Source organism: Pelmatolapia mariae, linkage group LG3_W (assembly GCF_036321145.2).
Source record: "Pelmatolapia mariae isolate MD_Pm_ZW linkage group LG3_W, Pm_UMD_F_2, whole genome shotgun sequence".
Classification (NCBI taxonomy): Eukaryota; Metazoa; Chordata; class Actinopteri; order Cichliformes; family Cichlidae; genus Pelmatolapia; species Pelmatolapia mariae.
In genome coordinates, this window is record NC_086229.1 from 69828903 (window position 1) to 69856141 (window position 27239).

The 27239-nt window shown below is 42.7% G+C and overlaps 1 long non-coding RNA gene across 1 annotated transcript; it reads right to left on the reverse strand.

The window, feature by feature from the left end:
- Nucleotides 1-3113: 3113 nt before the first annotated feature.
- Nucleotides 3114-6143, reverse strand: LOC134618222 (uncharacterized). The gene is made up of 3 exons (XR_010091887.1): nt 5883-6143; nt 5021-5130; nt 3114-4573 (listed from the first exon to the last, which is right to left on the reverse strand). It is a non-coding gene; the product is annotated as an uncharacterized LOC134618222 (long non-coding RNA).
- Nucleotides 6144-27239: the final 21096 nt, after the last annotated feature.

The following is a 27239-nucleotide window of genomic DNA, read 5'->3' on the forward strand; positions in this document are numbered from 1 at the left end:
TTAGTTACTTAGTTACTTTTTGAAAACATGATACACAACCTGAATAGATAAAAGAAGCTGTGGACTTTTAACCCAATTCTATTTTTTTTATGCATAATCCATCATTTAAAATATAATCAAATGAAAGACTCTCTTTTAAATATTTGTTTTATTAGTTTTAATCTTTTAACTTCGTGCAGCAAGCAAAAATTAAATTATACACAACAGTCTTTGACTTGAAAAAATTGTTGAACATTTAAACCTATTTTCTGCATATCCCAGCATATAAAATTAAATATTTTGTGTTTATACTCACTCTTTCAAATAGATGCAAGTAAAACACATCAGAAAATAAATAAAATCAAAGATTCAGCGGCACTTTGTCAGTTTAGCAGGAGTGGTGTGGGTGGATGTTTGCCCTGCTGCAGGTGTGGGATTCTGGGTGTTTCTCTGTGAATTTCACATTCCCATGGCAGCGTGCTCTGTGCTTGCTCAGACGTTTAGTTTTTTTTTGTTTTTGTTTTTCTACACTGCTGTAATGGAGACCAGGGGTTCCATTACCTCGTTTGTATTTTCATTAGTTAAGTGCTTGGAATCTAAAAGGTATATTAAAGGAAAATCACACAGTTGTTCTTATGGATTTTTATTAGGTTTATGTGATTTAGGCAACAGCTTGTAAAGGTGAAGAGACAAGGGGACTGGCCATCCTATCTGTGTCAGAAAACATATGTGCAAAAAGAGAACTGGTAACAGTACTCACCTGTCCTGGTTGCTTCCGGCAGAATGTGGAGCAAAAGGCTGTATCCCAATTCAGGGTCTGCAGCCTCAAAGTACGCAGCCTTAACGGTCCTCAAGGGCCGCGTACTCAAAGACCGCTAAGGCCGGAAGTGCAAGGCTTGTGAAATGGGACGGTCTAATCTCCGTCGCGCTGCCCAGGTTGCCTAGCAACCATCATACTAACAGCTGGAAACGTTTCATCCAGCTTTGTTTGACGGAAATGAAGGAGAACATATTTTGTACATTTGTTTCTACATGAGCTTTGTGTGATTTAATAAGTATCTGAGGCTGAGACCACAGGACTGTAAAACATGACTGTTCGGCTTCATTTCTGTACTGAACAGTCATTTTAAGATTAGCTAGTAAATAACAATTAGGCAATGTTGTTCCTGAGACTAAAGTCATCTCACTTTGGTAATGTAAATATAATATGGCCAATATTAAAGCTATTATATTAAACATTATTAGTTATTACAGCAGTGAGTTTGACTTGAACTCTGTGTCAAAGATTCAAGTTGCAGTTAATTATATTTCCTATCACCTTGTCACCTTGTCACATCACATGTGCAGGTACACTGGTACAGCACATGTGAGTGAAATTCATGTGAGTGAACTCTGTGTCAAATACTGAGCTTCAGTAAAGATTCAAGTTGCAGTTATTTATATTTCCTATCACCTTAAATCTTCACTCAAAGACAAGTTTCTTTGACAGTGCATATATAGGTGTATCATATATAACAGACAAATATTGTTCCTTCAGTATGTTGGCATTACTAAATTTGGCTCAATGCTTACATATATGTATAAAAAGAAAATGTACGAGCTGTGAAAACTGTTTCTGATAGAATGAAGTGTAGACTGATATATTAAATATTCCTCTATTGGGTGAGAAAATCAGACCATGTCATAACTGCTTTAAGTCATACAGAATAGATATCAGAGCCTTAAACAGGCTGACTTCTGCTAAATGGGTCAAACTGGGCAGAAAGTACACAAACACATGACATCCTTATAGAATATGATGTAACACTATAGATCAACTTACCTCAGAATATATAAAGCATATAAACAATTACAGCATTTCACATAGCAGAGAAATGCTCATTGAAGCCCATCAATAACATAACACTGAGTGTTGTTGATCCTCCAGGTGAGTGAGTAGAGTTGAGTGTGTGTGTGATCAGAGGTGAAGCTGCTTCCTGGTTGTTGATGTTTGTTTCTAAAGATGTTGTTGATGAGACTTTGTAGAAAGCAGCTGGTCTGAGTGATGTGATCAGAGTGCAGTAGATAATGTCTGACAGCAGTTTGAAGAGGAAATGGATTCTGTTCTGTTCTTCACTCATCACCTACCTGACAGCTGACACCTCACACCTGTTTCTCACCTGCAGGTCAGACAGGAGGACAAGAGAAGAATGGGGGGAAGAAGGAGGATGGATCTGTTGTACTGCTGTGCTTCTTGTTGCTGCTGTTGTTTTCTTGATCTACAGAAAATATAGAAAAGGCTCAGTATTCTGTTAGACATCAGCCTGTTTCAGGCATCTCAGGACTTCATACAGATAACTGTGAGACTCCTGCTGCTATTTCAAACCGTTAGTGTTGACTTTCAGAATGTGGAAAAAAAGGGAGATTCAGCTTTTGCGTTCAAATATGTCCCTACTTTAGTTTCAGGTTACACTTTGTAATAACCATTATTAATAAATGATGAATTGCTATTTACCTTAAGTTCAAAGTTATTATTAAACAATAAAATCAGAATTCATAGACAACAAACATTAACTCTATGTATTAATGTTTGCTGTTGGTCCTGTCCTGGTGGACTAAACCTCACACTCAGTGACAGCTGGGATCAGCTCCAGCCCTGTCGAACTGAATTTTGCCAGCGAATGAGAAACTAGAAGGAAATTCACAAATATTTGGTTTAGAAACAAGATCTTTTACAAAAACATTCAGATAATCCTCACAGATGTTGTTTATGAAAGCATGTACTGTATAAGTAGGCAGATTGATAACTCGTTACATTGTCTGTTTATATTTATTAGAGATGGTTATTAGAAGGTTTTACAAGACTTAAATTTTCATTTCATCAAACCTGTTCAGACCGTGTTAGTGTCTCTGAGCTCTCTGTCAGCGACTCTGTGATCTACAGTGTTTGTTCATCTTCATTCATTTTTCACAGGATTGATTAACACCATTTAAAACAGTATACCAAACTTAACATCAACTTAAATTAAATTAGTGTTACAGTACAGCTTATTTACACTGTGCAAGAATTCAACGTACAAGATTATATATATATAATATTATATATATATATATATATATATATATACATATATAATATATAAATATTCGTTTCATCTTTCTGCTCAGCAGCTGTTTATAAGATCAAACTTGTTCTGCGAAGATTGAGCTGCACAAACTGTTGCTCGGGTAGAGATCAGCTGTTACAGAATAATTAGAGTCACTGACTAAATCAAATGACATGACAAACACTGTGTAAAATAATCTGAACAACATAGCAAATACTGTGAATTATAGGGAATCAATAACACTGTTAGAAAAAGCGTCTTGAAAAAACGGTGATATTCCGGCAGCTGGGGCGCCAAAATACGACCGTATAATTACAGAAAATAACTCCCGCATAAAAATACGGTTATTTCCAGTAATGAAAATACAATTAGTTGCGCTAATTTGACATGGGATCTCACCTTTTTTAAGTGATTTTAAACATTAACGTAGGAACACGTTAATGTCATTAAACAGTGAAATCATCTATAAATGGGAAAAAAAACATCTCAAAAAAACAGTAATATTCTGGCAGCTGAGTCAGGGAATTCCTTCAACGTTTTTATCCTGAACGTCACCTGAAATAAAGAGCATCTCTGCCAACGTCCAATTAAATTTTACTGTTTACATTATAACACTCAGCTTACTGGGTGAAAATTAGTCTTCATTTTTCCAAACAGTTCATTCAGTATAACTCCATAAGTTTACTGATCAGACTTTTTCCAAACAATCAGGTTAAAATTACAAGATAAAACATCAATACATCCTCACAGTAACTGCACTTGTAGAGTTACTTTCTGGTGTGGATCTGTTGGTGTTTTTTCAGCTGTTTTGGAGCTTTAAAAGTCTTCTCACACAGGTCACATTTATAAGGTCTCTCCTCAGTGTGGCTAAACATGTGTTGTTGTAACTGTCCATCTGTTGTAAATGGTTTCCCACACTGATCACAGCAGGAAACTTCATTTCTAGTGTGAATCCGTAGGTGAATATTTCGGTACTGTTTCTCGCTGAAACTTTTTCCACAAAAGTCGCAGCTGTACGCCTTAATTCCAGAGTGAGTAACTAGATGCCTCTGTAAGTCGCCTTTTAGAACAAAAGCCTTACCACACAATTCACAGCTGTAAGGTTTAACTCCACTGTGGATGAGTTGGTGCGTTTTTAAGTTTCCAGCCCGGGCAAAAGACTTTCCACACAAGTCACAGCTGTAAGGTTTAACTCCACTGTGGATGAGTTGGTGTGTTTTTAAGCTTCCAGCCTGGGCAAAAGACTTTCCACACAACTCACAGCTGTAAGGTTTAACTCCACTGTGGATGAGTTGGTGTGTTTTTAAACTTCCAGTCCGGGTAAAAGACTTCCCACACTCATCACAGCTGTACGGTTTAACTCCACTGTGGATGAGTTGGTGTGTTTTTAAATGTCCACTCTGGGTGAAATCCTTCCCACACTCATCACAGCTGTAGGTTTTCTTTCCCTTTCTTCTGTGAGGTTTGTCGGCCTCCTGAGAGCGCTGACTTCTCGCTCCATGTTGGTCCTGCAGTGACAGAGATACAAACAGAGGCAGTGAGTGAAATGCAGTCGTGGAACAAACTGAAACTCCCTCCATTGGTGGAATCAAACATGTCAACAAAAACACATTGTAGGTGTGTTACCACCACCTTCTGGTGATAGTATCACATTACAATGATGTGACACAATGAGAGGTATAATTAAAATGACATTATTGAAGAAATATTGATCAATGAAGAAAATCTTTTACGAAATTGCAAGTTCAACTGTGATATTGTTCTTTCAATGTGTGCTTATAAAATATGATCTTTGTATTTTCTTGTAACTTCTGTGGTTTCTGATTTGAATGTAGAGTCTGTATATATGGATGAGCCCAGGATGCAAAAGATAAAGATGCTGTTAACAGGTTTTTAAAAACACACCAGCTGTGCACCCAGTTTCAGTAATATTATAACTGTGATATTTTTCTCACCTTTTGTGTTGAAGACATTGATTGTTTCCTCTGTAGTGGCTGAGCTGAGTCCAAATGGATGAAACTGTTCCTCTGTTGCACCACCAGACTCTTCTCCTCCTGTTACTCAGCTGGGACACACACGTATAGATGTATCATATGTAAGAGAAAAATATTGTTCATTTAATTTGTTGGCATTACTAAACACACACATGCACACACACACACACACACACACACACACACACACACATATATATATATATATATATATATATACATATATACAGCTTTGTGTTTATCAAAACTCTTTTTACAAATCCTGCTGGAATACGTCAGCTTACAGCTGCAGTCAAAGCCAGATGGAAATTATTAAACAAGCAAGCGAGCGCTCAGCTTCTCCCAGCATGCTGAGCTAATGATTAGTTGGTGTTTTTCTGCAAACAGTCTCTCACTCTTTCAACGTGTTGACAATAAACTGTGAACACACTTCGCCGATTTCACGGATTTTTGATGGTAGCGACCTTTTGGAGACTTATACTTCCAGGTGAAGAATCAGCCGTTTTTATTTCCGCTGGAAGAAAATAAAATTCAGATGCATCTGCAGATCATCCTATGAAGTCCTATTCTAAAGGCTGATTGTCCTCCCCCACGCTTGTACCTGTGGCTTCCTGTCCTGGGGTTGGCTGTTCTCCTGCCCTGCACCCTTTGTTCATATTCAAAGACTATTTTTCTGTATGTATTCTTACCCTCTAGCAACCGCCATTTTATAATGTTGCAGACAATCACAAACTCTACAGTTTGTCTAACTCCAGTGTTTACCAAGCAATCTATTATTCTCAACAGAGCTAAACTCAACATAAACTGTTAGCTCGGTGCTTACCTTTAGATGAGCCCACAAACCGAGAGAAATTCCGTGATGAAGCTGGAAGTCTTAAGAAACAGATCAGGGAGCAGAGACCCACGTGGTTCACGCTGATCTCAGCTACAATCCAGGAGACAAGGGTGTGCAGATCGATGCAGATATCGATCCAAACGTTGGTAGTGGTATATGTTCCTGTAAGTTCACTACTTTACTCCTGTTTCATGAAAAAGCAGCTCTCTCTACTCGACTCCTCTCCTGCACACACACTTTCTCCGCCCCCCTTTCCTGGCTCTGTGGCGATTGGTTACTGTGCGGTCACGTGACTCAGCTCCACACGTAACCACGTGGGGTGTTATTTCGAAATTCGCGCCTATCTCCTTTTCCTAAACTCTTTTTTTCTTGGCCTCGATGGAAACGTGATCATGGGAAGGAGAATTGATAAGGACTCAGGGAAAGAGAGGAGCGGTGCTGAGGATTTCAACAGCCTTAGGCTGTATCCCAATTCAGGTTCTGCAGCCTTAAAGTACGCAGCCTTAACGCTCCACAAGGGCCGTGTACTCCAGGCTGTGTCCCATTTCAGGGTATGCACGCTTGAAGTACGCACACTACGCGGAAGTGAGAGGCCTGTGAAATGGGACGGTCTAGTCTTCGTCGTGCTGTTCAGGTTGCCTAGCAACCATGATACTAACCGCGAGAAATGTTTCATACAGCAGTGTTTGACAGAAATGAAGGAGAAAAAATGTTTTGTTGGTCATTCATTTTTGTCATGACATCACTTTGATTAATCATCACTTTGATGAATAATTAGCTAATGTTATTCATGAGACTAAAGTCATCTGTGGTAATGTTAATATAATATGGACAATATTATATGTATTGTCAGAATATATATATATATATATATATATATATATATATATATATATATATATATATATATATATACTAAATATATACTGAATATATATTTATATATACTACTATATATTTATATATACTAAATATATATATATATACATATATATATATATTTAGTATATATATATACAGGCACGTGCAGAGGGGGGGGGGGGCTAGAGGTGCTTGAGCACCTGCCCCTTTCCTGATGGGTGCCCAAAGTGCCCTTTTCTTGAGGCAACTTTTTAAAAAATATATATATATTTTTTTTTAATGTGTGTGTGTGTGTGCGGAGTCCTGTCTGTGCCCCTCGACAATAATATTTAACTATTAATCACAATTTGCTAAACAAAAGGATCTGGCTTGCATCAGTCACATGATCACCATTAACCAATGATCGCCCTTGACGGCAGAACGCGCTGGTTACGAGCCGGGAACTAACTCACAAAGAGCACGCGCATTTTTTGCGGTCCGGAGCTGTAGGAGAAACACAAATTACCTCAGACACACAGACTGATGCGACACAACCAGTAAGTAGGTGTACAGCGCACACTGTAGTGTATAGCACACAGGAGTATTAGCTTATTACGTACACGTTAAGTTGTCTTGTGACAACTGACGAACTGAAACAAATGAGCGTGCTGTGTTTGTAACAGCGCTACAAACATTACCTGTCCTTTTATTAACTGCACAAGTAGTGCTGGTCATAGCTGCTGGCTCACTGGGTAAGGCTGTCATGGGTCTGTAGCTCTGTCACCGTTTTAGGGAACATATTTAGTTTTAAAGCAAGTTACAGGGCTTTTCCTGCCTTTCTGTAGGGATTATATTTCACTAAAAACGATCTAATATGCATGTCCACATAATTATGGATTATTATAATTATAATATTAAAAAAACATACGCTGTATTTTAAAGAACATACATTAAGACACAGATTATAGTAGATTTATATTTTAAAATGCTGATTTTATAGCAGTAAAATTGTTGTATCTCTACAGTTAAAAAATGTAATAAGCTTTCTGCCTGCACAGAGTGGTTAGTGAAACAAATGGAATCATCATAAATACATTATTTCATATTTATTATTGTTTTTCCCTCATTACTTTATTATTGTAGCTCTAGTAATAAATAATAATGGAAGGATTCTGGATCAGCACCATGATGCCTACATTATATACAGTATTCTGAAGGTCTAAAATGTCCCTGTGTGTGCGTGCATGTGTGTGTTTTATGTATATGGATTTTTTAAATTATTACTCATGATATAACATTGTCCAGACATGGCTGGTAGGGACATGAGGAGGAAACAGTAGGAGCTGTGTGAGGCTACTAAAGGCAGTGGATCCCTCAGCAGCTGGATTACAAAGAACACAGGTGACATTAACATGTACCAGTTGTTGGAGAGGTATTCCAGTATAAAAATAATAATAAGCACAACTGGAATGTTTTGCTTCTATAACATTTTTCTGTCATCATTTTATTATAGATTAAATGCAGCAGTTGTTAGGTGTGGATAATTAAATAATAGTTTATTGCAATAGCAAGTTGTGCCTTGTTCTCAGATAGACAGCAAGTGGAGAGTGATATCTGAAATGAGGGGATGGAAAGAAGAAGAGAAGCAGTGTGATTCACAGGCAGAGCCTTGTTTATTTCTCACAGTTTTTTGTTGCTTTGTGGTTCCAAGCCCATTTTCTTATGTTCTTTGCATTTAGTTATTATCTCATAACACTTGTTTAATCAGCTACCATCTCTCCTATGAACATTTTAATGTCTACAGTCTCAGATCAACACAGCCCTGCCCTCCAGCACTATCAGCAGCAGGAGCAGCAACAACCCCTCAACAGCAACATTGTACCCATCAGGTAAAACATAGGCTACATTTGCTTTGCCTTGTTACCACCTCACAACAGTAATGTAGTATGATGCGATCCCATATTAGATTCTTGATGAATGTGTGTTGTTGTTATTCAGCCTGGTTCAATGTGCCCCTTTTTAACTTTGAGCACCCGCCCCTTTAAATAGAATAGAATAGAATAGCTTTTTAATGTCACTGTTACAAGAACAGTGAAAGGCAGTTTGGCATCTCTCCATGTGTGTGAAGTACACAATAGCGTAAGTATTTACACAATGACAAATTTACATTTACACAAGAAAGATATGTACAAGTTATACATACACACACATACATACATATATGTATATATACATATTTGCATCCGTACATGCATACACACACATATTTCCACATACACGCTTACATCTATATACATACACATACATGCCATATAACTAGCAGGTGCATTGAGAGGTGCAGTGTGATCAGTGATATTGCACATTGAGTGGGGGTGGGGGTGCTGTTGGAACTATACTAAATAATGTTATAATAAATAAAGTTTAAACGTCTCTGCACGGCCCTGTATATATATATATATATATATATATATATATATATATATATATATATATATATATATATATATATATATATATATATATGTATGAGCTTGAACTCTGGGTCAAAGATTGAAGTAGCAGTTATTTATATTTCCTATCACCTTAAATCTTCACTCAAAGACAAGTATCTCTGACAGTGTATATACAGATGTATTATCTATAAGAGACAAATATTGTTCTTTCAATATGTTGGCATTGATAAATTTGGCTCAGTGCTTATATATGCGTGAAAAGAAAATGTACGAGCTGTGAAAACTGTTTCTTATAGAATGAAGAATAGACTGATATATGAAATATTCCTTTATTGGGTGAGAAAATCAGACCATGTCATAACTGCTTGAAGTCATACAGAATAGATATCAGAGCCTTAAACAGGCTGACTTCTGCTAAATGGGTCAAACCGGGCAGAAAGTATACAAACGCATAACATCCTTATAGAATATGATGTAACACTATAGATCAACTTACCTCAGAATATATAAAGCATATAAACAATTACAGCAATATGATGCAACAAACACAGCAGTGCTACTAATCCAAAATACTCAAAGCTTCATAAAACTGAAACATTTATTTTTAGCTCCATTCTGCTGCTGATACATACTTTAGGTTTCTGAATATTAAACTTGTTGCTGCCTTTCATAGTGTTTAACTTGAAGGCCCTGAGTACTTTCTCCCACACTGAAAACAATGGCATGATAACATTGTTTGAACATTACCTAATAAGACTGATTCAGGACAGACAATTAGTTACCGTAATTGTCGGGCTATAAGCCGCTACTTTTTGCACAAGCTTTGAACCCTGCGGCTTTTAGTCAGGTGCGGCTTTTCTATGGATTGTCCATGATTTTTGTGACATCGTAAGAGGATTTGTTTTGTTTGTTCCGCTGTTTTGCGGCACTACGTTGCTTGGCGGAAGGGCATGTGATCAGACACACAGTATCGGGGTTCAAGAGTGGTATGTTGGTCACATGTCCATCCGCCAGGCAACATAGTGCCGTATGAAGTAGCGCGAAAAACAAACTTCAAAGTAGCGCTACGCGTTCAGTGGGAGGCGTGGATGACGAGCGGCGATAAACTTGCGAAAAGCAAGTTATGCTCAACTCCACCAGTGGATTCTGACAGCGTGGAAAAGTGTGAAAACATCCACGATCACCAACGGATTTCGAAGGGCTGGACTGCTGCATGATGGAGGAGGACACCACCACGGCCCTTCTGAGGGTGTTCGACTCTGACACTGACAACGAGGATTTGTTTGGTTTTGAAAGTGACAACGAAGGAAAGAAGCTGAGAGTGGATGACGTAGCCATCCTGAGCCTGTTCGTATCTGACACTGGAGAAGAGGACTTTGGTGGTTTTAGTGCGCAGGAAGATGGTGGTGATGACTGACTTTTCTTCTTGTTAAAGCCATGTCACTGCACCTGAGCCTAAAAGGTTGGCTGAATCTATTTTTCTGGTGTGCTGTAGGTTATTGTTATGTACTACATTTGTTACTCCTTTATGAAGCACTGTACATGTTTCGTACTTGTAATTACCGGTACTTGTACATATACCTAAAAAGTTATGCAAATATGTACCCCTAATTTGTTTTTCAAAATATTAATAAAATGGATGTGTCTCCAAACAGCCATCTCTTTCCTGACAATTCCCTTTGTGCACATTCTCTTACATATGATAAATCAACATTGAAACACCTGCGGCTTTTAGTCAGGTGCGGCTAATGTATGTACAAAACAGGATTTTCCCCTGATTTTAGCTTGTGCGGCTAATATTCAGGTGCGCTTTGTAGTCCGGGAAATACGGTATTTTAAACTTTCCTAGCAGTCCTTCACAAACAGGGAACAGTCTGTCTGCCGGCGGACAGACCTGACATTCCCAGCGAGCTGAGGAGGAAAAGACAGGGGTGTCGTGCTGGGAAGGAGCCGTTATCGACCATCTCTTCCTTCTGTAATTATTGGAAATGTAAGATCTTTGCCCAATAAGATGGATGAGCTCACGTTGCTAACCTTGTCACAGAGGGAGCACCAGTAATGCAGCATCATGATGCTAATGGAGTCGTGGCTAACACCGCTAACTCCGGACACGAGCGTGACACTACCGGGATTCCACCTGCTGCGAGCGGACAGGACGAGAGACAGCAGTAAGAGGAAAGGAGGGGGACTGGCAGTGTTTGTGAATGACAAATGGTGTAACCCTGGGCACATCACTGTAAAAGAACAACTCTGCAGCAGAGACATTAAGCTGTTAGCCGTTAGCATGCGTCCGTACTACCTGCCCCGGGAATTCTCGCATGTTATCGCGATAACAGCGTATGTCCCCCCCTCGGCCAACGTGGATGCAACCTGTGACACTCTCCACTCAGTGGTCAGCAGACTGCAAACACAATCTCCGAGAGCCCTTCTCATAATATCAGGGGACTTTAATCATGCCTCACTGGACTCCACACTGCCCACCTTCACCCAGTATGTGACCTGCCCAACCAGAGACAATAAAACACTGGACTTACTGTATGCCAATACAGAAGAGGCATACAGTTCATCACCTCTCCCTCCCCTGGGCAGATCTGATCACAACCTGGTGCACCTTGTCCCTGTGTATGAGCCCTTAGTGCGCAGGGAGCCACCAGCCACCCGCACAGTGCAGAGATGATCGGAGGAGAGCGAGGAGGCTCTTAAGGATTGTTTTGAGTCCACTGTGTGGGAGGTGATCTGTGACGACCACGGAGAGGACATCGACAGCCTTACTACGTGCATTACTGACTATATTAATTTCTGTGTGGATAACACCGTACCTACCAGGACTGTACGGTGTTTCTCCAACAACAAACCTTGGATTACCGCAGAAATTAAAGCTGTCCTCAAGCAGAAGGGGAGGGCCTTCAAATCCAAAGACAAAGAGGATTTGAAATGGGTGCAGAGAGAGCTGAGGGGGCTGATAAGGAATGGGAAGGACAGCTACAGGCAGAAGATGGAGAACCAGCTTCAGCAAAACAACGTTGGTGAAGTCTGGAGAGGCATCAGAACCATCTCAGGCCACAAACATCAGAACTCTCTGCTTGGGAGGGATGTGAGGTGGGCAAATGAACTGAATGATTTCTTCAACAGATTTGATTCAGCCATGAGGCAGTCTCCAACATCGGCTGCAGACTCACCCACCCCCACTGCTGCTGTTCCACATCAGACACTTCACACCTCCTCTACTCACCCTGCTCACTCCTCCCAACCCTCAACAACAGCATCCAATACATACTCAACACAAGGCTCCAGCCTGTCTCTCTCAACCACCCAGGTTAGACCCTGGAGCGGTTGGTCCTGGCTCAGCTTCGGCGCCTTGTGAGCTCATCACTGGACCCACTTCAGTTTGCCTACCAGCCTGGCATTGGAGCGGATGATGCCGTCATTCACCTCCTGATTCGTTCCCTCGCTCACCTGGACACCACTGGGAGCACTGTGAGAATCATGTTCTTTGATTTCTCCAGTGCCTTCAACACTATTCTTCCCTCGGTTCTGAAGGACAAGCTGGAGAACTCTGGAGTGGACCATCACCTCACTACCTGGATTTTGGACTACCTCACCGACCGACCACAGTATGTGAGGACTCAGGGCTGTGTGTCGGACAGGGTCGTCTGCAGTACGGGGGCCCCACAGGGAACGGTTCTGGCTCCGTTCCTATTCACCATCTACACTGCAGACTTCTCCCACAACTCCACCCAGTGCTTCCTGCAGAAGTTCTCTGATGACTCTGCTATAGTCGGCCTCATCATTGATGGGGATGACAAGGAGTACAGAGGACTGACTCAGGACTTTGTGGACTGGTGCCAGCTGAACTACCTCCAGATCAATGCCAGTAAAACCAACGAGCTGGTGGTAGACTTCCGCAGGCACAAACATCCTCCACTGCAACCACTGAACATCCAAGGTATGGACATTGAGACTGTGGACAGCTACAGGTACCTTGGTGTTCATCTGAACAGCAAACTGGACTGGACTCATAACTCAGACGCCCTCTACAGGAAAGGGCAGAGCAGGCTGTACCTGCTGCGGAGACTCAGGTCGTTTGGAGTGGAGGGCCCACTCCTGAAGACCTTCTATGACTCTGCGGTGGCCTCAGCCATCTTTTATGGTGTGGTCTGCTGGGGCGGCAGCATCTCTGCTGGGGACAGGAAGAGACTGAACAGGCTGATCCGCAGGGCCAGCTCTGTTCTAGGATGCCCTCTGGATCCAGTGGAGGTAGTGAGTGACAGGAGAATGGTGGCTAAGCTGTCATCCCTGATGGACAACATCTCCCACCCCATGCAGGAGACTGTGACAGCACTGAGCAGCTCCTTCAGTGGGAGACTGCGGCACCCACGGTGTGGGACGGAGAGATTTCGCAGGTCTTTCCTCCCCACTGCTGTCAGACTCCACAACAAAGACTTTAACTGATCAAACACACACATCCACAAATGTGCAATAATCTTTCTGGCAACCGTTGTATTTTTCACTCTGTTGTATATAGCATTTGTATTCTATTTTTATCCTATTGTATATTTTATTCTATTTTATTCTACTGTATATAGTATTCTATTTTTATTCTATTCTGTACAGTTGTGTACCGTATTTTTTCTTATTTTATTTTATTCTGATTGTCCTTCATAACTTTTGCACTGTCCACTTCCTGCTGTGACAAAACAAATTTCCCACGTGTGGGACTAATAAAGGTTATCTTATCTTATCTTATCTTATCTTATCTTATCTTATGCACACAGTAATAAATGTCACAAATGATAAGTACCATAATATAAATAAACAACACTACAGATTCTATAACCTGATATATGCCTTTTAGTTTAATAAAAAGTGAAGCGCCACACAGTTTGTGTCATTATCCAAATGTACATAAGCATGATTACACAGTTATTGGGGCGGGTTTTGATTATCGATTAAAATCGATTCTAGCTTGGATAACGTGATATTGATTAATTAAAATCCTGAATCGATTTTTAATATAAATTTATTTTACCCGAAACGCCAAATTTCAACAACCACCAAACAGCTAAAACAGTAAATGAGAGCAGGAACACAGAATCTGCTCATAGACGCAAACACAAAGCGCGGACCTGCTGTTGGATCAGAATCAGTGAGATGCGGCATTTCTCACTGTCAGGGTTTCTGGGTCGTTGACCCAGTATTCTTAGTTCATGTTCACTGTTTATATTCTGTCTGTTTCACTTCCTGTTTTATTGTGTTAACCTTGGTCCATGTGCATTATGTTCAGTCCTCTTCCCATTTATCATTAGTTCATTATGTTCAGCTGTGTACTCACCAGTTTCTAATCACTCCTCACTTAGCCTGTGTATTTATGTTCCTCAGTTCAACCAGTCCAGTGTCGTGTCATTGATGTTAGTGTGATGTTCCCGTGATGTTATTGTCGTCTCTCCGCTTGTATGTTCAGATCAGTCAGCCAGCCATTCAGTTCTTCAGTCAGTCAGTCGTCCACCCAGTCAGTCGTTTCAGTTCCTGTTCTGTTCATCCAACCTACCTCAATAAACTCCATTATCCTGCACCGTGAGTCCAGCGTTTGGGTCATCTCTTCCTCGCCTCCACACACGCAACGCCTGACAGAATGACACGACCTGCTTTTGACCCAGCGGACTCGGACCTCTTTGAGCGGCAGGAGGCAGCGCTCTCCATCTGGACGGAGAAGCTCAGGAGGAATCAGCGGCTCTTCTTTGAAAGGGAGCACGTCTTTGAGGGGACTCGTCTGGCTCTGGGCGGGCCTCGGAGACGCCGCGGTCCTCCACCGGCTGCCTCACCTGCACCGGAGCATTTGCCGCGGAGAACGGGCGCTTCACGCCGCGCTTCGGCCGCGCCCTCTCTCACCGCTCCGCTCCTCGCTCACACACCCGCCGCCTCATTCGTCGGCTCTTCCACTTCGCCACGGTACAGCGGCTATGCCTCCCACCTCGGCTCAACGGAGGCTCCCGCGCCGGAGGCTCAGCTGTTCACCCCGCCCGCTTCCTCTTCCTGGAGAAAGCGGCGCACACGCCGCCATAAAACGAACTGTTTTCAGCAACTCCCGGTAGTGAGTACCAGTGACTGTTTTTCATCCTCCTTATTTGATTCCTCGCTTGAAACAAACAATAGACTTATCTCTGATCCGTGGGGTGTTTCCCTCCTGGAGGAGGATGTGGACTGGGAAGAACTTTTCAGCCCTGCTCCCTCTGACCTGGGATTTATTCAGGACAATATCCGCACTTCATCACCCCCGAAGACCGTTCACTTAAAGACTGTACATAGCGATGGCAGAAAGACCTGACCAAAACCCGTTAGACCGGTCAGTGTCACTCACCCAGTTGTTATTTCCACTCCTATCAGCCAGCCTACACCCACACCTGTGCCAGCTCCCAGCGCCTAGGCTGAAGGCAGCTAGAACCCAGCCTGACCTCCCTAGAGTCTCGGAAGAGCTAGCCTCTCCATCTGCTACTTCACCTCCTCATCCACCTCCTGATCCAGCCTTTCACGCCCTCGCATTATCACTGGTTAAGCTAGCTGAGGTTTCTCCTGCTCAGGCACCAGCTTTGCTAGCCCAGGCTATAGCTTTATCTCCCTCACTAGCACAGTCTATAGCTCAACCACCAGCCACACCAACCACAGCTCCGTCGTCAGCCTCACCCACCTCTATTCATCCCTTAGCATCCCCACTCCAGTCAGTAGTACAGCCTGCTCCACTCCAGTCAGTAGTACAGCCTGCTCCACTCCAGTCAGTAGTACAGCCTGCTCCACTCCAGTCAGTAGTCCAGCCTCCTGTCCAGCCTGCTCCTGTAGCTCAGGCTGCTCCTGTAGCTCAGGCACCCGTAGCGCAGTCAGCTCCTGTCCAGTCAGCTCCTGTCCAGTCAGCTCCTGTCCAGTCAGCTCCTGTCCAGTCAGCCCCTGTCCAGTCAGCCCCTGTCCAGTCCTCTCCTGTCCAGTCTGTCCTCCAGTCCTCTCCTGTCCAGTCTGTCCTCCAGTCCCCTGTAGTTCAGTCTCCTTCTGTCCTCCAGTCTCCTGTAGTTCAGTCTCCTTCTGTCCTCCAGTCCCCCGTTCTCCAGTCGCCTCCTGTCCAGTCAGTCCAGTCGCCCCCCGTAGCTCAGTGCCCTGCTCCCCAGTTGCCTCCTGTCACCCAGTCACCTGTCCTCCAGCCTGTCCAGTCAGTTCAGTCTGTCGTCCAGCATCCTGTTATTCAGTCATCCGTTCTCTCACCGTCTGTAGTCCACTCTCCTGTTCAGTTCCCAGACCTGCAGCCACAGCATCCAGAGCCAGCTGTGAGCTCTCCCGCACCTCAGCCAGGGGTTTCCGCACCCGCTGGCCCGGCCGCACCTCAGCCAGGGGTTCCCGCACCCGCTGGCCCGGCCGCACCTCAGCCAGGGGTTCCCGCACCCGCTGGCCCGGCCGCACCTCAGCCAGGGGTTCCCGCACCCGCTGGCCCGGCTGCACCTCAGCCAGGGGTTCCCGCACCCGCTGGCCCGGCCGCACATCAGCCAGGGGTTCCCGCACCCGCTGGCCCGGCCTGTCTCCAGCCAGAAGCTTCCGCGCCTACTGGCCCTGCCTGTCTCCAGCCAGAGGCTTCCGCGCCTACTGGCCCTGCCTGTCTCCAGCCAGAGGCTTCCGCGCCTACTGGCCCTGCCTGTCTCCAGCCAGAGGCTTCCGCGCCTACTGGCCCTGCCTGTCTCCAGCCAGAAGCTTCCGCGCCTACTGGCCCTGCCTGTCTCCAGCCAGAAGCTTCCGCGCCTACTGGCCCTGCCTGTCTCCAGCCAGAAGCTTCCGCGCCTACTGGCCCTGCCTGTCTCCAGCCAGAAGCTTCCGCGCCTACTGGCCCTGCCTGTCTCCAGCCAGAAGCTTCCGCGCCTACTGGCCCTGCCTGTCTCCAGCCAGAAGCTTCCGCGCCTACTGGCCCTGCCTGTCTCCAGCCAGAAGCTTCCGCGCCTACTGGCCCTGCCTGTCTCCAGCCAGAGGCTTCCGCGCCTGCTGACTCTGCAGGTGTTGCTTTGCCGTCTGCTGCGCCTGGCCCGGCCTCGGCCTCTGCTGCTGCTACGTCGCCTGGTCCGGCCTCTGCTGCTGCTACGTCGCCTGGTCCGGCCTCTGCTGCTGCTACGTCGCCTGGTCCGGCCTCTGCTGCTGCTACGTCGCCTGGTCCGGCCTCCGCTTCAGCTTCTGCGTCGCCTGGTCCGGTCTCCGCTTCAGCTTCTGCGTCGCCTTCTGCCTGGGCTTCTGATTCGCCTTCTGCCTGGGCTTCTGATTCGCCTTCTGCCTGGGCTTCTGATTCGCCTTCTGCCTGGGCTTCTGATTCGCCTTCTGCCTCGCCTGGCCCGGCCTCGGCTTCATCCTCTCCTTCGCCTGGCCGCCGCCGTCTTCCTCGCGGCCGCCCACCGGACCTTCTCAGTGGCCGCCGCCGTCTTCCTCGCGGCCGCCCACCGGACCTGTTTCAGCTCAGCCACTGGCCGCGTGGCCGCCCACCTGAACTGTCCGGGCTCAGCCACTGGCCGCCCACCTGAACTGTTTTTGTTTCGGACTCCGTCCCTCCGTCCTGGGCCCCCTCCGCCCTCCCTGTTCTGGTTTTTCGTTCTTTTGGCCGTCGGGTGCCGGCCTTTGACGGGGGGGGGTACTGTCAGGGTTTCTGGGTCGTTGACCCAGTATTCTTAGTTCATGTTCACTGTTTATATTCTGTCTGTTTCACTTCCTGTTTTATTGTGTTAACCTTGGTCCATGTGCATTATGTTCAGTCCTCTTCCCATTTATCATTAGTTCATTATGTTCAGCTGTGTACTCACCAGTTTCTAATCACTCCTCACTTAGCCTGTGTATTTATGTTCCTCAGTTCAACCAGTCCAGTGTCGTGTCATTGATGTCAGTGTGATGTTCCCGTGATGTTATTGTCGTCTCTCCGCTTGTATGTTCAGATCAGTCAGCCAGCCATTCAGTTCTTCAGTCAGTCAGTCGTCCACCCAGTCAGTCGTTTCAGTTCCTGTTCTGTTCATCCAACCTACCTCAATAAACTCCATTATCCTGCACCGTGAGTCCAGCGTTTGGGTCATCTCTTCCTCGCCTCCACACACGCAACGCCTGACACTCACCCGACGATATTGACCGAACCAGCAGCAAAAGAAGATCAGAATTACGCTTCATATAAACATCGTCATGAATTTCCTCTGACTTTTGCTGTTTTGCTTCCACCAGGATAGAATCACACTTCATGCACAGCTTTCTCTCTCTCTCTCACACACACACACACACACACACACACACACACAGTATGCTTCAAGAACAGTTTCCCGTCTAAAAATCTGTTTTCTGCATTATTCGCTTGCTTGTTACACATACGACTACCGTTGTTTACAGCGCTGTCAGCCGCTGATTTTTTCCTTTTACTTACTTCCGAAAAGAAAACCTAATTTCTGCTGTTCAATAGGCTACTAAATAAATCTAAACTTTTTAACATTATGCAAAATTTTTAAACACTAAGGTGTGTCTCTAATAAAACCTCTGTAATTTGCTCTGCTTCTATTCAGCAGCATCAGGTAATGTTCATTTATTGATTAATGGTTTTCTTTCATTTTTGATCTACTGCTGAATATTTCTATAAAATCGTTTTTCTGTTTTTAGCCTTAGCTTCCTTTTGATAGTTATAAAAACATGCAAATGCACTGATCTATGATCTGAATTATACTATTGACTGACTGTCTGAGGCTAACAGTTACACAATCATGCCAAAACTCTGTCCTGATAGTTTCCACTTTTTTTTTTTTGTATCAGACATACTGAGACAATATTCGGGATAAATAACCATGAAAACAATTTATTCAGTTTAGAGGTTTACACATCATTATAATCAAAGAGCCTGTTTCACTTGAATCGTCCACTTGATGGCGCAGTAGAGCAAGTGAATCATCACAATGCTTCGAACCATGAGTCGACCAGTTGGATGGAAAGCTTCACTTCATCACGAGGCTTCATCTCACCATCACTACCTGACAGTCATTGCTCTATTCCCAAATTTTGGAGTAGACTACTTTGGGCCTATACGTGTTAAAAGAGGACGAGGTCTCCTTAGAAGGTATGGAGTTTTTTACTTTTTTGACCAGTTGTGCAGTACATCTGGACATTGCATATACCCTTAATACAGAATCCTGAGTAAATGCTGTTCCGAGGTTTATCTGTGGACGAGGCCCAGTTTTGACCATCAGATCTGACAATAATACAAATTTTGTTGGTGCAAATCAAGAGTTGAAAGAGAGGTTGACTGAGCTGAACCACGCTAAAATTCAAAATGCTTTTGTTCAGGATGGCATCAAATGGAACTTCAATGCGCCTCTGCCTTTGTGTCGTTGCCCTTATGATTAGTATTTGTGTAGTATTAGTATTAGTAGTATTATATCCAAGTGATCTTCATATCAGGAAAAGGTGGAAACTGGTACAGTACCTGGCAGAGTTGTTCTGAAAGAGATGGCTTTCTGAGTAACTGCCTCTGATACACGAAAGACAAAAATGGATGAGGACTAAAGGACGCCTTATACCTGAAGATAATATCTTGATTGCAGACACTCCAAGAGGATCATGGATGATGGCGAAGGTCTTAAGTGTAAACCAGGATACAAAAGGCTTGGCGTGTTCTGTGAGACTATAAACAAAGTGTTTTGGAAAGGCCAGCGGCAAAACTTCTAACTTAAAAATATGATCCAAAACTTAAAATAAATGAATAAATAATAATAACAAAGGTCAATCACGTGGACCAATATAGCAAAGCCATAATATTCCACTTGGTAAAATAAATCCAATGGGCATCCTTCTTGGCCTTCAGACAATAATTCTGATTGCTAATGCTTCAAATAGGACATGCAAAAAAAAATCAAATTAAAAATGAGGATGCTCTTTGCGAGCTTGTTTCCGGCTCGTAACCAGCGCGCTCTGCCATCAAAGGGTGAGCTTTGGTTAATGTAGTCATGTGACTGATGCAGGCCAGGCCCTTTTAATTAGCGTATTTGTGATTAATAGTCAAATGTTTTTGTTCCAAACCTTTAAAAGAATATTGCATCCAAAAAATGGAACTTGGGGCACCCATCAGGAAAGATGCAGGTGCTCAAGCCCTCCCCCCCTGCCTGGATAGGAAACCTATTGGCGTAACAAAAAATTTTTTTTAGATTTTAAACTTTATTAACAATAAAGAAACAAAACAAATGAGTGGACTGACCAGCATCTGTTACTGAGTGAACACAGAGCAGGATCACAGAGATTTCTGATACTAAAGGAAGCTCATTTGGTTTTTAAGTCTCACACTATTTTCATACACACTTGGAAACTGGAGGGTAGTTTCTGGTGTGAATCCACTCAGGCAGGATGTTCATGGTCACAGTTAGGGTCACATTCACCCTTTATAAGGATTTTTTTCTACCTGGCATTCCCAAATAAAAACATGACAACAGAAGAACCGAGAAGATAATAATAATAATGATGATGGATTGCATTTTTATAGCGCTTTTCTAGGCACCCAAAGCGCTTTACAATTCCACTTTTCATTCTCTCTCACATTCACACACTGGTGGAGGCAAGCTACAGTTGTAACCACAGCTGCCCTGGGACAGACTGGCAGAAGCGAGGCTGCCATATCGCACCACTGGCCCCTCTGGCCAACACCAGTAGGTGAAGTGTCTTGCCCAAGGACACAACGACCAGGACAGAGAGGGGATTGAACCGGAAATATTTACAGATAGTAATCAAAACAAAAGAAAGGAAATATTTAGCTGCTGATTTCATTCATCAGGGTTTCTCAGCACAGGAAGAAGAAAATATTTGTCTTGTCACCAGGTCATGTCAGTGACAGATGCATGATGTTTGATTCAGAAATTTTCCTCACACTGAACCTGCTGCTTGTCTTTCTCCTGTTCTTCAGATTTACACCAGAAGAAAGGGAAAAAACTAATTGGTAATATAATTGCTGAAAAATAGGTTCCATGTAACATATATATATATATATATATATATATATATATATATACATATATATATATATATATATACATATATACACATATATATATATATATATATATATATATATATACATATATATATTACTGTTTCATTAATCTGAGTAGGAATTATCTTCCCTGAAGTCAAGTGACAAGAGTTGGTACTAAAAATAGAGCCATCATTCCAGGCCTCACACAAACCCCTGTGGCCCTGAATTGGATAAAAAGAGGAACGTGGATGGATCTTTAGGCAGCTTCTTATTAGCAATCTGTTGCCATAAATACATTCCCATTGCTTTAGTTGAACCTACAAAAAGTGTCAAAGAAAACATAGACAGATAAAATATTTTTTGTTCACCAAGAAGTTGATTACCAATGAGCTACTAGTCAAAAACATATCCAAACAAGCTGTTCAGTGTGTTTTTAGAAACTTAAGACAACTGGGGGAAAAAAGACCCTAAAAAATCAGCCATAAATTTTTGTGTTACTTTGAGACAATAAAATTTGGTTTTTATTATCAATATTACCAGGTTATTACCAGGAGAAGCTCACAAAACTTTCTGCTACACCTTAGTTTCTCCTTAAAATAATTAAAAGTTTTCATGTCATGGTACATCAGAAAAACAGACAAAAAAGAAAGGCATTGCACATGATGTAGAACCTCACATAAGTTATATTATTTAGCTTTTCTGTAACAAAAGTTAGATAAGAGGCTATCGAGAGATCAGGGAGAGAAACGTGTCAGTGTAAAACTACATGGTTCTTTACTTTCATATAACATTTTAAAAACTCTAAGAGTCAACCTCTAAGAGCAAACTGGACTGACTTAAACGACTATGAAAACTTGTTACCCTAACAACCAAAAAACCCCCAACAACCCTCACTTAAAGAGGATTGTTACACAGACTTCGTTCGCTTGAGAGGGAAAGAGTCACACAGAGTTCATATTTTAGACCAAGATGAAAATAAGTCTGTTTTGAAACATATCATACACTTTCCTATACAACCTTTATGAACCCTAAACCATGCCAAATGTCATTCAGGTATAGTTGATCAATGGATCCTGAATAATCAGGCACATTACTGATTGCCTATGAGGCACAGGACGTCATCTACACTCAGATCATCACATACACTGTTTGTGTTGTCTTGTCAGGGAGTGAGACCTGAATTCTGAATGACTGACATCTAAAGTCATCTGTGGACTAATAGCTGATCAGCATCTTTCAGGATTGGTATCAACCCTCATTTAATTTTATTTAGACAAACAGTAACAAATAACAAATAACACAAACAACAACTGTAATAATTGTATTAACTACAATCAGAACAAAAGAAGCTTCTAGAACACTCAGTCCAACAGATTCCTCCAACAGATCCAGCCATTTGGTTCCTCCTGGCTGACCTGCAGGTAAGAAACAGATCTGGAGTGTCAGCTGTCAGGTAGATGAGTGAAATAAGTAAGTAAAATTTATTAATGTAGCACTTTTTAAGACAAGAATCTATTACAAAGTGATTTAACATTGATATTAACCCTGGAGAACCCATGGGGTCAAATTTGACCCCATGGGTTTGTTACACCACTCCAGGACAACTTGGTGTAAACAGCAAACCGAGTTTATTTGGGTACTCCATAACCGTGGCTTTTACATACAGAACCCAAGAATACTCTCTTCTTTTTTTTTACAGAACATTTTTTTTCTTTTTGCAGTGACTGCCCTCTACTGGTGGAAAACATGTAGCAGCCAAAAATCCAAACATATAGTTGAATAACACAAATACCAACAGATTTATGCAATGTTCTAGACATATTTTAGCTTTACACTTTACCAAGTGCTACATTCCTCCCCTGCTAAATAAATGATGTCCCAACATTGACAAAACATGACAATAAGAAACAAAAATAAACAAATACTTCTTTTTCCTTGTGACAATGTAGAGATGGCGTAAGTTGGGATAGGGTTTAGCAGTGCTTTAAGATCACTTCCACGATGCACTATTGGACCTCAGGTGACAGAATCACACATTACTCGCTTACCAGATAAGCATAGGCTTATAACAATGCTGTTTCTTATAGTTTGTTAAGTTGTTTTCAATAGTCCACATATAAATATTACCCTCTAATACATTACTATCACTTTATCACATGCTCTGGAGCTTGTCAACTTAGTAACCATTTAATCACAATTAACCTCATCAAACATAACACCATCCAATGTCTTACGCTACCAACCCAAAAGCATCAAATACTTGTGTCACCATACTTGTAAGACCTTGTAAGTACTCATACATTTTTGAAAAATAACATAATTTAAATTCAGAAAAACTCTTTCACAGTTCAATAATAGCTAACTGGTACATACGCTGGATAGTAAGGCATTTGTAGAGCTGCCCAAGGTACTCCAAACTGTTCATAGAATGGAGATGCTGTTTCACTGGCATACAATGGGTTAACACTGTGACCGATTACTGTCTGAACTGGTTGGCCAAATGCATCATAAGTCAGTATTTTCCGTGGATATCTCTCCCTTTGAGATCTTCTCGGCTGCGGTTCCGACAGTTCTGGGTTCATTTCACTGGGCTGATCTGGCGAAGCAACAGTGAATGATGATGCTGAGATGTCATGTTCAGTGTTATCCTGTCCATTCACCATATCTGCTTGAAACTCTTCAGTGTTCACTCTAAGCTCCGTGCTCTTTCGCTGAAGGTCCTGGTCAGGTTCAGTAGCAGGTGCAGACACCATCGAATCCTCTTGAGGCTGGCAGTGGTGGTGCCTCACTCTCTGAAACCAATACTGCTCATCATCATCTGAACTCTCTATATGGTTCAATGTATCTTGTAGGTCTCTTTGTTTTTGTGTCTGTGTAGTGCGGCTTTGTTCAGTTCTTATTATTTTGGGAAGCGGTAATGCATTACAGGGCATTAACATGTTGCGGTGGAGAATACGACCTCGTCCAGTACCACGCTTCGGCTTGACCTCAAAAAAGGGCTATTTCCCCCCTTTGAGAGATCACTATGTGAACTTGTTCCTCCCAATAGGAGCGTAACTTTCCCGGCCCTCACCTCTCTGACATGTTCCTAACAAGTACCCTGTCCCCAGGTGAGAGTACAGCACTTTGTCTCTTTTGGTAATAATGTGATTTTCCTCTTGCCAGAGTCTTTTTAATGTTTCTGGATGCAATGTCATATGCTTCTTTCATCTGTTGTTGCCATTTGTGAGCATAATCCTGATGTGATTTGCATTTGTTTGTCTCACTCAGTCCAAAAATTACATCAATAGGGAGACGTGGATGTCCACCAAAGAGTAAATAAAAGGGCGAGTATCCTGTTGAGTCACTAGTTGTGCAATTATAGGCATGCACAACTTTGTTTACATAATCACTCCAGTTTTCTTTCTTTTCCTCATCCAGGGTCCGCAGCATTGACAGCAAGGTGCGATTAAACCTTTCCACTGGGTTCCACTGTGGATGGTAGGGTGTAGTCTTTGAATTGGCTATTCCTGTGTACTTCTGCAGCTGTTTGAATAAATGGTTTTCAAATTCTCTGCCTTGATCATGATGTAATTTACCAGGAAAACCAAATTTCAAGGAAAAGTCATTAAAAATTTTATGTGCTGCTGTTTTGCCAGATTTGTTGCGTGTAGGGTAGGTTTGAGCAAACTTGGTGAAGTTGTCCTGTAACACTAAAACATACTCATACCCTCCCCTGCTCTTTTCGAGATGGACATAGTCTATTGAAACCATTTCAAGGGTGCAGTAGCCGGCACGTGACACATGGGGGCCCGACGCCTAACTGTAGGTTTTTTCTGAATATTACATTTGCACACCTCTGTGATGAAAAACTCAATATCTTTGTACATATTTGGCCAATAAAACCTACTCCTTGCCAAATTCATTACATGGTCCACCCCCAAGTGACCCATTTCACAGTGAAGGTGTTTTTACACCAGTTCTTTGTAAGATTCTGGAATCACAATCTGAGTATAAGTCACAGTCTTTCGTATCAGCAACCCATCATCTGAAATAAACAGCTTTTTCCACTCATGTAGTAGCTGTTTTACTTTAGGATTTTTGGTCGCTGATGTTTTGTCAAAGCTTGCACCTGTACTCTTTAAGTTGAGAACATAAGCTATGGCAGAGTCCTGCTTTTGAGCTTGTAATAGCTCCTGTGTTGTGATTCTCACATCTGGCTGAGTTTCTGTAAGTATTTTATTTACTTCTGGATTGCACGTTATAGCTGATATCCAATCCAGTTGTTTTTCTTCCTGCGTTTCTTCTTTTTTTTTTTTTTTTTTTGCCTGACTGTGACGGAGTTACACCGTCCCAGGCCGCAGACAGCTGATCTGGGCGCATACACGCACCACCACCGTTAGTTTCTACCATTACCATGGCTGCGCGTCTTTTCGTCGACCGGGCGGATAAACAAAAAGGGTGACAGGTATATTTTGAGCGGCACAGCGTGTGGCCAACATATTTTCCCCGCTTACCTTTAATAAAGCCGGTTGCGTAGACTCGCTGTTATCGCCGATTATACGGGTGGTTATGCAAGCCGATGGTATGGTGTTCCTGGGTTTAAATAGTGGGTTTGCACACGCTTAAAAGGTAGAAATAGAAATAGAAATAGTAGAAATACAGCAGGAAATAAGCTGTGGGAAAAAGAATGTTTAGGAAAAGAAATAATAAAGAAATGACTATTATGCCTAGTGGGAGGGGCAATGGGGTATAAAAGAGGCTGTCAGGGCCTACCTACGGAGTTGGTGAGATGTTACAGAGAGGGTAACATGCAGACTGTGTTTTGTATAGAGATGTTTGTTTTGTGTTGAATTAAGTTAGTTTTCTATTTTCTTTGTAAATAACCTTTTGTGCACCTGGGAGGCCGGCAGAATAAACTATCCACACTGAATGCTTCCCGACTACGCCTGCATTTGTTTGTTTAAGAGAGGACCCCGCGACACTGTCCCATTTGGTTCTTTAGCTGTCAAAATTGTTGTCTGAAGACCAACAAGGATACCCAATGGATTTATTTTGCCAAATGGATTATGATGGCATTGCCATATTGGTCCATTTGATCAACCTTTTATTTATTTTATTTTATTTTCAGTTGTTACAGACGGGACAGACGTGACTGGGAGATAGGAAAGGAGGAAAGAAAGATGAAGGAAAAGAAAAACAGAAGGGAAGAGGGACAGTGAGAAGGGGGAACTTACAAAGACAAAGAAAAAAATCTCCTGGATCACCTGTTGAGAGAAAAAGTATAGAAAACAAGAAAAAAAAAAACAAAGCAACATACTAAACACAACACCATCACGTTAATCTAGCTAAGTGTAAACAGCAGTAAATACTAAATATTGAATGTTGTTGTGCAGCACACAGGACAGACAGCACACAATGTGCTTTGAAGTAGCAGCTAAGAAAGGTGTAGTTTATGTCCACGAACAGTGAACACCCGTGTGCACACCTGTGGGGATCAGCGTGCTTGTATTCAAAAGGTTTCCCCATGTAACGGTCTGCTAGAGGATGTAGAGAGCCATAGCCCCGTCCCCCAGGGCATGAAGCAGGCATGGAGGAGATCCAGGCTCCAGACATCCAGAGGCCCCAGAGTGTGAGAGCCCAAGGAGGACCACCGGAGGGGCATCCGTGCCACCCTCCTGGGAAGGGCTGAGGAGATCCCCAGACGAGGGGTCACCCAGTAGCCACAGAGCAGAAGCCAGAGGGGGCTGCACTGGCGTGCCCACCGGCTCTGCCGGCAGCCAGAGGGGGTGTTCGCCCAGGGTTCCAAACAGGCTAGGACCGCCACTGTGTTTGTATACTTTCTGCCCAGTTTGACCCATTTAGCACAAGTCAGCCTGTTTAATGCTCTGATATCTATTCTGTATGACTTAAAGCAGTTATGATGTCGTATGATTGTATGATTTTCTCACCCATTAAAGGAATATTTAACATATCAGTCTACTCTTCATATATCAGAAACAGTTATCACAGCTCGTACATTTTCTTTTTGCACATATGTGTAAGCATTGAGCCAAATTTAGTAATGCCAAC